Here is a 12,075-nt window from a genome sequence, read left to right as displayed (position 1 = left end):
ATCACGTTGCATTAAGCACCCACCAATAGCTACGCCACTGGCGTCAGTGTGTACTTCCCACTCCTTATCAAAATCAGGTACTGCCAAGACTGGGGTGGTAATGAGTTGACTTTTTAATTTTGTATAAGCATTATCATGCTCAGGTTTCCAAACGAATTTAACATTTTTCTTAGTGAGCTCAGTTAACGGTGCTGTTGTACTTGCAAAACCCTCAATGTGGCGACGGAAATATCCGGCTGCCCCCAGAAACCTTCGAACATCCTTTGCTGTCTTAGGTGTAGGCATGTCAGCAATGGCACGACAGGAGTCGGGGTCAGGTCGGATACCATCTGTGCTCACCTGGAATCCCAGAAACTTGAATTTCTGAGATGCCAGAGTGCACTTACTCACGTTAAGTTTGAACCCCGCCTTATCTAACAGTGCCAACGTCTCAGTCAAATCTCGTAAGTGCTCATCAAACGTCCGGGAGTAGATAACCACATCATCCAGGTACGCTAACGAGTGCCTCCCCAAGACTGGACTGAGGATATAATTAATTGCCCTCTGAAATAATGAAGGCCCTGTCTTTAACCCGAAAGGCATCCGCTTGAATTGATAAGTATGAACCCCATCAGAGAAGGCAGTCTTCTCTCTATCTTTCTCAGCGACTGGGATGGCCCAATACGCAGATTTCGCATCCAGAGTGGAAAAGTATTTGGCGGCCCCAAACTGATCTATTATTTCTTGTATCCGTGGCAAAGAATACACATCACCTTTAGTAATTTCGTTGATCTTTCGGTAGTCAACACAAAACCTATAACTACCATCCGGTTTACGTATCAACACTACTGGCGACAACCATGGTGATGTACTAGGCTCTATCACATTCTGCCTCAACATCTTCTGACACTCATCCCTAATTACTTCCTTCGCCCGTTCCGGAAGCCTCCACTGACGGGTGTAAATAGGAGGATGGTCACCTGTAGAAATAACATGCTCGATCCTATCCAGAAGCCCGATTTGATCGTCTTCTGTTGCAAACAGTCTAGGGAATTTACGTAAAATCCCTCTCAAAAGTTTCCTATCTGACTGTTGCACATGTTGCAAATCCAGAGCCGAGATTAACTTATCAACTTCCTGCGTATTACTATTTTTTCCTGTCTCGGTCTTGTGTTTACCCTGTGTACTACTTTCTGTAACATTAAGTGCACTACATTGTGTTGTGGTGGCTGGCATCTCCTGGCTTTGATACTGAAAAATTCCTGTATTTTCTACAATTGTAGCCTGAGACACCCTATCACCTGCCCTGAAACGATAGGTTTTGTGCGAGAGATTGACAACTGGAATAAGGGCACCTTTATCAAGCACTGTGATCAAATGATGAGGGATCAACAACCTGTCACATCTCCCAGCCACCTGAAGGGTGGTACCTAGTGCAATGTGACGTCCCACTGATACTTTAAGAAATTTAACTGAATGTGGTGGGCAACACTGCTTCACCAAGGCATGTAACCCACATGATTTCTTATCTGTGTCTGGAAGAGACTTAAACAACAACTTAGGGTAGTGACAGTTGTACTTCTGTTTCTTACTAATGGAAGCAATTACTGGTGGATGATCTACCATTTTAATAGGATAAACTACCTGGCCCAACTTCAATCTGCACTTCCTTGCTCCCTCTTGAGCAGACAAAGAAAATTTAACTCGTCCCAGAAAATCCATTCCCAATAAAATCTGACCAGGGAATGCAAGATTCTCGACAATGGTGCAATTGTGTGGGTAAGCTTCTCCCTTACCCACTTCAAAATTAAGAGTAGCCTGGCCCAAGATATTAATATGTTGACCATTCACTGCTGTTAAATGCTTCCCACAACGCTTAAGGCGTGTCTCTTTAAGTGTGCTGAAGGCTGACTTTTTAATGAGAGTTGCTTGACTTCCGGTGTCCACAAAAACTGTCAATCTCACACCTTCAACCGTCATCTCAAACGTAGGTCTGCCACCCAACGTGCTGACCTGTTCTGGGTCACCCTTGACCCGTGTGCTCGTGCACATATACCTGTAATGGCCTCGGCCATGACACCTCCAACACATTTCATCGCCAATTTTTCGCGTCCCAGAAGCCCGCTGGCTACATTCCCCAGCAACTTCTGTAGAGGCGACACTAGGAATGGGGGTAAGGGGGGAAGAGGGGTGGAGGGGAGGTGAGGAGCAAGGTGTAGGATTAATGGAGGGGGTAGGGTGGGTAACCGGAGGGGTTGGTTGGATGGGTTGGGGGGATAAGAGGGAGGGTGAGGGCAGGCCGGGGGTGGGTTGTGGAGGGGGGTTGTAACCATAGGGTTGTAAGGGTGGGAGTTGAGAGGGAAATGGCCACTGCCTTTTGACGAAAGGCGGTGGAGTTTCTGATGGGGAAGGAAGAGACAATTGCACATCGCGTTCCGCAAGGCGCGGTGTGGCCAGCCTGGGTGGCATAAAAGGCGCGCGAAGTCAGGTCTCGCTCTCACTCCCTCTCCCGTCCCGGTCCACGATTCACGAAGCGGCTCCACGCTCAGCACCACACCTCATCGACACGTGGGCCAGTACCCTTACCACTTCTATGTTCTGTTTACTGTGTACACGAGATTTCTCAAGGAAATGGACTCCATCCCCGCTACTATGGTCCCAGATCTGATGTTCTCTGATCCTTTGGGGCCTTCCACATCCCAGGCCGGTACCGCAGGGGCCCCCTGCCCTACCCAGCAAACCCTAAGGTAAGAGAGTTTCCTGTACAAGTTAGTCAGGACTACCCCCAGTGTTGGCGTGTTTGCGCCGTCCCTCGCGGCCCGTTCGTGCCGCTTAGCTAGTTCCCTAGGGCCTTCCGCCTGCTTGCCTCCCTGGGGTTGCTGGCGCGCCTCCAGGTCGGGACAGGTGCGCTGGTTATCTGCGGCGACTTCATGTGGCCTGGTTTCGGTGGTCCTGTGCCCTGGGGCCCGGCCCTATTGCATGCTCGGTGGACCATTCGTCCCAGGTGTGCCCTCCCCGGTTTGCTGTGCCCCTAGGCTTGCCCTAGGGGCCATGTTTCGCCCGCACCTGGCCGTGCGTGCGCGGCCAGGCTCCTTCTGTGGTCTGGCATCGCCCTCTGTGGCGACGCCACGCGGCGGTTTCCGGGGTTCTGAGCCCTGGGGCCCAAGCCCGGTAGGCGGCGCCCACGTGGCTTGGAGCTCGGTGAAGCACTCGCCCCAAGGATGCCCTTCGTTTCCTTCCCCGTCCCAGGCGTTTTCCCTGGAACCTGGTTTGTTGCGCCTTCTAGGCTTAATGGCCCTAGGGGCCAGGGTTCGTGATGCGCTTGGCCGTGCGTGACCGGCCAGGCTCCCTGCGAGCGTCCTGGCGTCACCTGGTGGCGACGCCTCCTGACCGGGTTTTTAGTTGTCTTTGTCCCTAGGGCCCGACCCTAGGGGCCCATGCCAAGGACGGCATCACCCACGTGGCATGGCGCTCCGAGGAGCGCTTGCCTTGGGCTGTGTTCGCTTCCTTCCTGTCCTTTTCCCTCTCGCCCTCGGGCAGGAGACGCCCTTGTGGCGGCGGTGCCCCGGTGGGTAGGCCCAACACTTTCTTGTTATTGGCTGCCTTGCGTCAGCCGGTGTCGTCCGGCATGTTCTTCAGACGTTTGTCTGGACGGTGATGCCCTGCTTGTTCGTCCCAGTTGTTTGTCCGTCCGGTGTTGCTCGTTTTGTCCGTAACTAGGCGTTTTGTCTGGCTGGGGTAGACCAGCCTGTTCGTTGCTAGACGTTTGTCTGGCTGGTGTAGCCCAGCTCGTTCGTCCCAGACGTTTGTCTGGCTGGTGTAGCCCAGCCTGTTCGTCCCAGACGTTTGCCTGGCTGGTGTAGCCCAGCTCGTTCGTCCCAGACGTTTGTCTGGCTGGTGTAGCCCAGCTCGTTCGTCCCAGACGTTTGTCTGGCTGGTGTAGCCCAGCTCGTTCGTCCCAGACGTTTGTCTGGCTGGTGTAGCCCAGCTCGTTCGTCCCAGACGTTTGTCTGGCTAGTGTAGCCCAGCTCGTTCGCCCCAGACGTTTGTCTGGCTGGTGTAGCCCAGCCTGTTCGTCCCAGACGTTTGTCTGGCTGGTGTAGCCCAGCTCGTTCGCCCCAGACGTTTGTCTGGCTGGTGTAGCCCAGCTCGTTCGTCCCAGACGTTTGTCTGGCTGGTGTAGCCCAGCTCGTTCGTCCCAGACGTTTGTCTGGCTGGTGTAGCCCAGCTCGTTCGCCCCAGACGTTTGTCTGGCGGGTGTAGCCCAGTTCGTTCGCCCCAGACGTTTGTCTGGCGGGTGTAGCCCAGTTCGTTCGTCCCAGACGTTTGTCTGGCGGGTGTAGCCCAGTTCGTTCGTCCCAGACGTTTGTCTGGCTGGTGTAGCCCAGCTCGTTCGTCCCAGACGTTTGTCTGGCTGGTGTAGCCCAGCTCGTTCGTCCCAGACGTTTGTCTGGCGGGTGTAGCCCAGTTCGTTCGTCCCAGACGTTTGTCTGGCTGGTTTAGCCTAGCTTGTTCGTCCCAGTTGTTTGTCTGGCTGGTGAAGCCCAGCGTGTTCGTCCCAGTTGTTTGTCTGGCTGGTGTAACCCAGCTTGTTCGCCCCAGTCGTTTGTCTGGCTGTTGAAGCCCAGCTTGTTCGTCCCAGTTGTTTGTCTATCTGGTGTAGCCCAGCTTGTTCTTCTCAGCTGTTTGTCTGGCTGGCGCAGCCCTGCTTGCTCGTCACAGACGTTTTGTCTGGCCGGTGGAGCCCGGCTTGTTCGTACACAGATGTTCAGTCTGGCCGGTGTAGCCCGATCTGTTCGTACCCAGTCGTCTGGGATGGCCGGTGTTTCCCGGCTTGGTCGTACCCAGTCGTCTGGGATGGCCGGTGTATCCCGGCTTGTTCGTACCCAGTCGTTTGGGCTGGACGGTGTATCCCGGTTTGTTCGTCCCTAGATGTTTGCTGGCCCCGGTGTCCCACGTTATGTTCGCCCCAGCCGTTTGGCCTGACCGGCGTAGACCGGCCCGTTTATTCCATGACGTCTCGTCCACTCGGTGTAGCCGCCTGTTGTTCCTGCACTTACACGTTCCCTCCTGTTTCCCTGTCCTGTCCTACTCCAGCGCAGGCGCATATGCCGTCGGGCGGTCTGTCCGCTTGGGTGGGCTATGTTATGTTATTATCTTTTATTTAAGTTTCTAAATTAATTTATTGCATTGTTCAGCTTAGTTATGCCTTGTATTTACTTACTATTCCTCTAGCAGCGTTAATGCAGTGTCCATTGCTGTGGGATACTCAACTAATTTTGTTTCACTTTTGAGAATATTATTGCTAGGCTAGCCATTCTCCCTTGATTAGTACTGTTTTAATAACCATTCCATCCCTTGAACATTACAGTTTTACGCTATCCAAACCATACCATGCACATTACTGTTTAACCTACCATCCTATCCCTTGATTAATCCCGCTTTAAGCTACCAAATCTTCCCATGATTACCACTGTTTCTTTTATTTGTTCAGCTTATATGCAAGCACATTATATTACGGTCTTATTCTATTATTAGAATATAATATTCCCCTCCCGTTCTCACTGTTCTGTTCTACTCCTCCAGGGTAGCCGCATGCCGTAGAGCGGTCTGTCAGCTTGGGTGAGCTACGACATGTTACCATTTATCTAAGTTTCCCTAAATTAATTTATTACTTTGTTCAGCTTTCAGTTATGCCTTGTATTTACTTACTATTCCTGTTGCAGCGTTAAGGCAGTGTCCATTACCGTGGGATATGCAAATAATTTTGTTTTCACTTTTGAGACTATTATTGTTTTAATCTAGACCATCTATTCCATGAATAAGTACTGTTTAATTAACCAATCTATCCCATGAACATTACAGTTTTAATCTATCCAAACTATACCATGCATATATTACTGTTCAACCTAACCATCCTATACCTTGTATAGTCCTGCTTTAATCTACCCAAATTATCCATGATTATCACTGTTTACTCTTTTATTTGTTCAGCTTAAATACAAGTATATTATATCTTTTATTTGTTCAGCTTAAATACAAGTATATTATAATACGGTCTTAAGCTATTTACTTGTTCAGTTTCAGTTTGTCTTGTATTTACTCCGCTATTTATTCTCTGTTTTCTAGCACTGCTTAAGCCTCATGCCTTTCTTACTGTTTTGGCCTCGCTATGTTATTTATATTATTTAAGTTTCTAAGATTAATTTGTTACATAGTCCAGCTTCAGTTATGCCCGGTATTTACTTAATAACACTGTTGCAGTGTTAAAGCAGTGTCAATTTCTAGTGGGATACTCAAATAATTTTGCTTCTCACTTTTGAGATTATTATTGTTTGAATTCTTCCAAACTATACCACGAATAATACTGTCTTAATATAAACAAACTATACAATGAATAATACGGTCTTATTATAACCAAACTATACCATGAATAATACTGTTCAATCTATACATGAATATTACTCTCTTAATCTATTTTAACTGCTCAGATTTTATTACATTGGCTTTTATTACGATAGCATTGGCTATGTCCGGTATTCTCAATCACTATGGACACTTAACTTTACCTTGCTTTTGTCTACTTGTGTATGTGACGGTTGCTGGTGCGGCAGCTGGGTCTCCCTGCCTGTTTTTTTTTTCCCCCGTTAGACCTGCCGATGCTTACTTTTTCATTTTCCGCAGTGGCGAGAAGCCGGATCACGCAGCAACTGCAACACGGAAGAGGGCTCGGGCGACGTCGTGCGAGGACAACAGCGCAGTGGTGTGAGGACGCAGCCGGCCTGGGCCAGGACGAAACCCGCCCGCTTCGCCTCCCCCTCCTCGGGGGCCTCCTCGGGCGGCTCTGAGGTGGACGGCGACCACACTTCCCAGAGGCCCCCTGCCGGCAAAGCGGGGGGTGGCACAGCGTCGCAGCCTCCACCCTTTTCGGCCGACGATTGGACGACGCTGCAGGCGCCCATCGCGCAGGCTCGGGGGCCCTCTCATGACACAAGCCTTCTGGGCATGGGAACCACCGAGGCCGACCCTGCCGCGGCTGCTACAGCCGCCCTGCCCCCCACCTTCACCGACCGTCGCCCACGGGCCAGGGCCAGGGGGCATAAGTCGAGGCGACGTGCGAGCTCCTCCAGTCTGTCCTCCTTCCTTCCTAGTTCGGTAGCGTAGTTGCTCTGCCACCCTGAGGTTTCCCTCGCGGCCAGCGGGCACTCGCCCTTCGGGGGGGGGGGGGGGGGTCCGGCCTGCTTGCCTGCGGGGTGGGGGTGCAGCGCCCGTCCCCAAGTGTTCCGCTGTCCGCAGCTACTACTTTGACTTTACAGCCATTCTACTAGTGAGCCCTACCTTGTCAGGTAATTCCTTCTTCCTTGGCGGCTCGGCCTCTGGCCTGGGGTTATTTTCTTCTTCAAATACATATCAGGCTTCCCCAGTCACTATGTATTTTCTGCCGCCTGATTATTCTCCAGCTAGGGTTTCCCTTATGTTATGTTGTTCACTTTGGTGTCCTGTTATACTTAGAATTAGATTTGTTACATTCGCCTCACTGCTAATTCTAGACATTAGGACATTAGGTTTCTGCAGAGTTTGTTACTAGGCTATAAGATTACGTTATTTTACTACGGGTGTACAATTTAAGATGTTTCGTGTACTTTGAGTTAGCCACGGCTATGTTATACATTTGTTAAGTCCTATTTAGAAGCCTGTTTTACTTCTGCAGAATTATTTATCATGTCAATAAACTTACGCCCCCATGAGTTGGTGTCTTCCTTCCCCTGATCAGAAAATGTATCATCCAGTTAATCTCAGCAGCAGAGTGGCGCAGTGGAAGCGTGCTGGGCCCATAACCCAGAGGTCCGTAGATCGAAAATACGCTCTGCTACGAAATTGTTTTAGTGTATTAATAATGTTTTTTCATTACAAATGTAGGTACATAGCAGTGTCTTGCTACCTCCTTCAATATAAGTAATTACAAATTACAGGTTGAGCTAGCTATATGTTAAAAAATAAAGGCACAATAACGAACGTGGGAGATTTGTACCTGAATTTACCTGTCTCTAGTGTCCTCGACGGATAGTAGAAGCCATCGGCTTGTCAAAGATCCCCCCCCTCCCCCCATGGTTCATGAGGATTGTTTCTATTTGGATTTTGAACTGAGGTAATATCTTGGTATTTAACGACTTCGCCGGTTAGACAATTCCATGGGATAACCCTAGTTTATAGTTTAGTTCATTTAATATGCACCCCATACCCGTCCTGTGGGCGGTAGTGGGAAGAGTTACAGAGGCCCATAATGGGCTCAGAGACTGAACCCCACAATTCATTTACCTGAGCAAGTTAATCTTGCTAAGAGAGTTACAAAATTCAATGCACATCATCACATCAACAATGGGCTCGAGACCGCCCACAAGTACAGTTTCTAAATTAAGCAACTGACATGTGGAGAGCCCTACAGCGAGAAGCATTTGTACGCTAACCAACTGTGTTACGGAGGCTACGCTCTCTAAAACCTTACAAATATTTCCTCCTGCTTCTTACCGCTCGCTCCCGCCATCGGAAGCCCTAAAAACACTTCCTCCTGCTTCCTCCCGCTCTCTGAAGCTCTAGTTTCTAGCTCTAGTCTAGAACTTCCTTCCACTCTCTGAACCCATAAAAATACTTCATCCTGCTCGCTCCCGCTCTCTGAAACCCTATTAATACTTCCTTCTGCTACCTCCCACTTCCTCCCGCTCTCTGAAGCCTTAAAAATATTCCCTCCTGCTCTCTGAAGCCCTAATAACACCACCTCCTGTTTCCTCATGAAGCACATACCTTACAAATACTTTCTACTGCTTCCTACCACTGGCTCCTGCTCGCTGAAGCCCTAAAATCATTTCCTCCTGCTTCCTCCCGCTCGATCCCGCTTTCTGAAACCTAACAAATTATTTCTCCTGCTTCCTGCCACTCGCTCCCGCTCTCTGAAGCCCTAATAACAATTCGTTCCGCTCTCCGAATCCTAAAAATCTTCCTCCTATTTCATCCCGCTCTCTGTAGCCTTAAAAACACCTGCTCCCACACTCTGAAACCTTAAAAATACTTCCTACTGCTTCCTCTCACTCTCTGAAGCCCTAATATCACTTTTTCCTGCTTCCTATAACAAATGTTCCAGAGATGTGTAAATATTTAATTCAAAATGATCTGCTACCAGAAATTGTTGCCAAATATCCCCAGTTTGCTAACTGTAGGTAGTACCCAAGTGATTGTAAGCTATCCACCGCTGCCCACTGGAGGGGGGGGGGCGTTGTGCAGGACAAACATATAAATTAAATAAAATAATAAAATGTTTATTCAGGTAAGGTACATACATTCAAGAAATTTTACATAATTTGATCGATATTCTTGTGCTGCACCCAGATTTTGCCAGTGGAGGCTAATAGATCAGCATTAAGTATTTTGTTCTCTCCTAATTCCATGTATGACTGGCCATCCTGTGAGGTGAGGATGTTGGGTGAGCTTGTAGCTGGTTTTTGATCTACACTGTGTGGTCCTTTATACAGAATAGGGAAGCAGCACATTGCTGTGTATACCTAAACATGTTTAAAAATACATTGTTTGAGAGGAGTTTTGTAGAAACTGGTAAGAGTAATTATAATATAATGTTTCCACGATTCAGTGCTTACCTCTTGTGAAAATTGCTTAGAGTTGTTTAGTCAGAGTTGATTTGTTTTTTGTATTGAGGCTGGTATTTTCTAAATTGATTCCATGTACAGTATGTCTAACCATCCTGTGAGATGGGAGTATTAGATAAACTTATAGCAAGTTTTTTATCTACACTGTGTAATATTCCATATAGAATAGGGTAGCAGCACATTGCTGTGTATACCTAATCTTCTTAATAAAAAAAATCAGTAATAAAGATTTTAAATTATAGTTTGTATTATTACAAATACAGTACTGTATTATCCTTATTAAATCATGTTGACCATGGATCATTAAGATCTCATGTTGATATGTAATACAAGTCATATTTCTTTTGAACTGCTAATCCATGCTAATCATTCATTAAATTGTGCATTATGTCTTAATTTTTCACTTCCTTGGATATACTGTACAGTACAAAAAGATAGGATAAAAATAAACCAGTAATATTTTTCATTATATTTTTCATTTAAATAACTGCATCAATATTTTTACAGCTGACAGGATTTGTTTTCCCATACAGGTGCATTATTTGTTAAAAAAAATTTGGTTTATTGTTACACACAATGGTGCTACATAGCCTTCCCAGCTTGGTGCCTTCTTTTAATACTTACTGATTAAAAAATAAATAATAAATACATTTTATTCAGGAAAAGTACATACAGTTGATTTACAAACATAATGTTGGATTTATAGGCAGAGCTAGTACATACAATACCTAAAGCCACTAATTCTCATAGCATTTCGGGCAAGGTGTGGGGGGAAAAAACACAGACTAAAACTTAATAGCAATCGAGATTAGGTATAAATTGTGTTGAAAGAAGGAATAAAAAATACAAAAAGGGGGTTAACATAGCATAAATCAGCAATTGCACATGTTGGTGAACAGCGTTGTTTAAAAAATAGCAAGACATGGGTTGACATTTAGGAGGTAAGTTAGGTTACATGGAGTTAATTAGGCAGTACTTGGTTTAACTCTTAAACTGGTTGAGAGAGGTACAGCCTTTGACATGATTCGGGAGGTCATTCCACATTCTGGGTCCCTTGATTTGTAGAGCACTTCTAGTTTGGTTACACACAGCCAAATTGAGTAACAGGAAGAGGTCTTGGACACAAATTTGTTCCATGCTAAATGTAGAGGAATCAGCTGAGTATTCCTCAAATAAAATAAGTTGCCTCAGCTTATAAGGTAAATAAAATAAGCATTTCTCAAATAAGTAGCTGCCTCACCTCACTGCCTTACTGCTACATAGCCTTCCCGGCATGGTGCCTTCTTTTGATAATTACTTGTTCTACACCCAAATTGTATAACAGGAAGAGGTCTTGGACCCCTACTTCCCTCTCTCTTTTTTAGTAGTCTATATAGTCATAATTATAGCTTTAAGTATTCAATGAATAAAGTTTTTGACATTTTTACCCTTTTCCTTACCTAACATCATTTGTGCAGCATATTTTTATTTTATGTCTCACCCAGATTTAATTTCAAAATAAAACCAAACTAAATAAATTAGAAATGGGTATGTATAGCTAAGGTACACCCTTACTACTAGGTGAGCAGGGGCATTTGGTGATAGTAAATGATCCCATCAGGCAGGGCTCATCACCTTCTCTCATATTTCATGTTCACCAGTGTTTATTTACTTAATAACTACTGGTATAATATCTTGCTATTATAAAACTAATTCTACTATCATCAAACACACATTTACTTCAAGTTTCAAGCAGAGAATGCATATATAACTAACACGAAGGACTCCTCTCCACTAGATTCACCAGCTATAATATTTTGGTCATGTTCCAATATCATAAATCGATCCCAGTGTTATGTAGTAGAGAAAAAATGACTTGTATCCAGTTTACGTAAAGCTACGAGTGGTCGAAACCACACTTAAATCCCGGAATGAACTTACGAAGATTTTTCGACTTAGGGTAGTTAATTGAATACGGACGTAGCCGCCACGAAGGCGCTAAGACGGAAAACGCTCTTAGCTAAGAGGAAAAACCTTCGTAAGTACCTTCCTGAATCCGGCCCCAGGTTTCCGTAGTGTAGTGGTTATCACGTGCGCCTCACACGCGCAAGGTCCCAGGTTCGATCCCGGGCGGAAACATTTGTCTTTTTAAATGTTTGTTTTCATAACCCATTGAATTAAACTCAAAGTGTCCAACAACTTGGGTCGGAGGGTAGAGCGACGGTCTCGCTTCTTGCAGGTCGGCGTTCAATCCCGACCGTCTAAGTGGTTGGGTGCCATTCCTTCCCCCCGTCCCATCCCAAATCCTTATCCTGACCCCTTCCCAGTGCTATATAGTTGTAATGGTTTGGCGCTTCCCCCCTGATAGTTCCCTTCCCTTCACTTCAAAGAGCTAAAATTAATAACAAAGTATATTGACAATATTTATTAAATCATAAAACTTATACCATTTTGTAAT

At 46.4% G+C, this 12,075-nt stretch overlaps 1 long non-coding RNA gene across 1 annotated transcript; it reads left to right on the top strand.

The window, feature by feature from the left end:
* The first annotated feature begins 2,615 nt into the window (after positions 1-2,615).
* LOC138365148 (uncharacterized) lies at positions 2,616-7,727 on the top strand. Its single transcript, XR_011228696.1, has 2 exons — positions 2,616-2,726; positions 6,664-7,727. It is a non-coding gene; the product is annotated as an uncharacterized lncRNA (long non-coding RNA).
* Positions 7,728-12,075: the final 4,348 nt, after the last annotated feature.

Source organism: Procambarus clarkii, chromosome 15 (assembly GCF_040958095.1).
Source record: "Procambarus clarkii isolate CNS0578487 chromosome 15, FALCON_Pclarkii_2.0, whole genome shotgun sequence".
Lineage (NCBI taxonomy): Eukaryota > Metazoa > Arthropoda > Malacostraca > Decapoda > Cambaridae > Procambarus > Procambarus clarkii.
Note: the sequence above shows the minus strand (reverse complement) of the source record. Positions and strands in the feature narration are given on the sequence as shown.